The sequence below is a fragment of the Syzygium oleosum genome, unplaced genomic scaffold (assembly GCF_021117445.2).
Source record: "Syzygium oleosum isolate NSW1041296 unplaced genomic scaffold, Sole_v2.1 Sole_v2.01, whole genome shotgun sequence".
Lineage (NCBI taxonomy): Eukaryota > Viridiplantae > Streptophyta > Magnoliopsida > Myrtales > Myrtaceae > Syzygium > Syzygium oleosum.
The window spans coordinates 10354569-10357590 of NW_026607485.1; the positions used below are offsets into that span (position 1 = coordinate 10354569).

General features: G+C 43.0%; 1 protein-coding gene across 1 annotated transcript in view; it reads right to left on the minus strand.

Annotated features, from left to right (window-relative positions):
- Nucleotides 1–3022, minus strand: part of LOC115677682 (actin-related protein 9) — a 57094-nt gene that overhangs the window by 33666 nt on the left and 20406 nt on the right. The window lies entirely within an intron of this gene.

The following is a 3022-nucleotide window of genomic DNA, read 5'->3' on the forward strand; positions in this document are numbered from 1 at the left end:
CCGGGTACGTCAATCCTAACACTTCCCATTTATTTCGTTTTAATGAAAAAACTTATAAGGAAGAATTAGGCAAATTTATTTCCGTTGAGCATTTAGCATTTTATTTTGGAGAAAGATTTGGTTTTAATGAATTTGTACAAAAAGCATGTGCTCCACAAACAAAACGTGTTCCTAGAAATTCAACTAAACGAGTAATTAAAGATCTTTACAAAAATGGAAAAAAAGATTTACAAAATTTTTTTATGCAATTTAATGGATGCGTGCATATAGGTAGTGATATTTGGAGTGATCATTGGCAAAATCATTCTTACATGGGCATAACATGTCATTGGATAGATGACGAGTGGAGTATTCAAAAAAGAGTTATTGCATTTAGAGTTTTCGATGATAAGCATACGGCAAATAATATTTATAGAATAATTAGGCAAGTTTTAGAAGAATATTATTTGCTTAACAAAATTTTTTCAATTGGTTTTGATAATGCCGCAGCAAATACCGCTTCAATTGCCGATTTAGAAAATATTTGTAAACCCGCTTTTGGCGGAAAATTTTTTCACGTTAGATGTGCTTGTCATGTTTTAAATTTATGTGTACAAGATGGTTTGAAAACTCTTGATATTTTTCTTCAACCAATAAAAACGGCGATTCAATTTTTATGGAAACATCCCCAAAAAATGAAAGAATGGGGTAGATTTTGTAGAGAAAATGGCAAAAAGCCAAAAAGATTTCCAAGAGATGTTCCAACTCGTTGGAATTCTACTTTTCACTTGCTTAGTGAATCTTTAGTATACAAAGATTTATTATGTGCATTCATTTCTAATAATATACCTCAGATTAATTTATACCCACAAGAGTGGGATATTTGCCAAAAAATTTTAGATGTTTTAAAGGTTTTTGATGATGCAACTTATACTTTGTCCGGTATTTATTATCCTACTACACATTTATTTTTAGTAGAGTGTACTAATATTGTCGGAATTTTTGATGAATATGAAAATGATGTTGAATTACAACATACTATAGTTGCAATGAAAATGAAGTGGCTACATTATTATAGCGAAATTCCCATTATTTATTTAGTTGCTTGTGTTTTTGATCCGCGTTGCAAATTGGATGGCTTAAATGATTTTTTGCGTACGTATTATCAATGTTTACATTATGATGCGATAAATGTTACAACCATAGTACGTGAGGTTAAAAACGTAGTAATAGAAATATATAATGAATTTTATACTAAATATAATTTAGGTGATATTGGATCTTCTCAATCTACGGAGATACAAAATGACAGTACAGGTAAAATTAGTAGAGGGTACCAACTTTTATTACATAGACAAAAAAAAACAAAAGGGAGTAATAGGAAATATTTCTGAATTAGAGATTTATCTAACCGTTTCATTTGAGTTTACTGAATCCGAAGGTGGTACAGATTTTTTAATTTTGGATTGGTGGAATAGGCACGCAAGCCAATACCCAATCCTTTCTCTTATTGCAAAACAGATTTTTTCAACCCCTTGTTCCACAGTTGCGGTCGAACAAGCATTCAGTATCGGAGGTAATATTTTGGACGAACATCGTTCAAGATTAGCTCCAGAATCAATGGAGATTCAAGCTTGTGTTGCTAATTGGACGAAGGCTCAATACCGGCAATAAGAGATAGATCGGAATAATGAATCCGAATTCTTTAACGACGGAGATACTACTGGTACCGGTACCGGTACCAGTACTGGAACGGGTAGTGACGATTGAGGGTAAAAGAACTATTGGAGTTGGTAAATATTTCGGGAACCCTTGTTTCTCATACCGGGTACGCCCACGTGAGCTTAGGAAAATCGAAGTATAATCCGACGACATGTGACCTCTGGTCCCCTGCGCACGGAATGCTTAGGTTTTGGGATCATTTTAGGGCATATATATTGTGCTCTTTTTTTTTTATAGATCGTTGTAACGTGCTTAATGATAATTTATTAAGTTCAAGCCCTCTCTTTCTCTCTTGTCTTTTTGTCCCCAAATTTGATTACAATTTACATTTTAATTACAATTTATATTGAATAATGTTCTGTCACTGGAACAGTAATTTTTTAATTTTTTTCTTTTCCTTTTCATTTTCATTTTTTTTCTTTTCTTCCTCCGCCGGCCATAGCGGGGCCGGCGGAGGTCGCTGGCCTCAGGCGAGGCCGCCCTCGCCGGCGTCGGGCGAGGGCCGCCCTCGCCTGGGCTGGGTGAGGCCGGCCTCGCTAGATCGGGCGAGGGCTCGACCTCGCCGGCAACGGCGAGGCCGGCCTCGCCCGGCCGGCGAGGTCGAGCCTCGCCCGGATCTCGGCGAGGGTTCGACCTCGCCGGCGTCGGCGAGGCCGGCCTCGCCCGTTGCGAGCGAGGTCGGCCTCGCCCGACGCCGGCGAGGTCGAGCCTCGCCAGATCTGGCGAGGGTTCGACCTCGCCGGCCTCAGGGGAGGCCGGCCTCGCCAGTTGCCGGCGAGGTCGAGCCTCGCCGAGATCGGCGAGGTTCGACCTCGCCGGCCTCGCCGGTTGCCGGCGAGGCCGGCCTCGCCCGGCCCGGGCGAGGGCGGCCCTCGCCCGACGCCGGCGAGGGCGGCCCTCGCCCGGACGCCGGAGAGGGCGGCCTCGCCTGAGGCCGCGACCTCCGCCGGCCCCGGCTATGGCTGGCGGAGGAAGAAAAGAAAAAAAAAGAAAAAGGAAAAGAAAAAGAAAAAAAACAGAAAAGAAAAATTATGAACCGGCCCGGAACCGTCCGGTTCCGGTTCATACTTGGCCACGAACCGGAACCGGTCGGTTCCGAACCGTGGCCATGACTAGCTACCACAGACGACGAACATGACCGAGTGAGTGAATCGACCTAGGATGCGTGAACGGAGGTCCCACCACCCGTGACGACGAGATGTTGTGAAATATTGCACAAGCATTGTAAAAATGGGGTTTCTTCCGGGTGATCAACCATGGGGTCCCTGAGAGCCTCTTGGAGGAGGAAATCAACGGGTCGCGCAGGTTCTTCAAGCAGGAG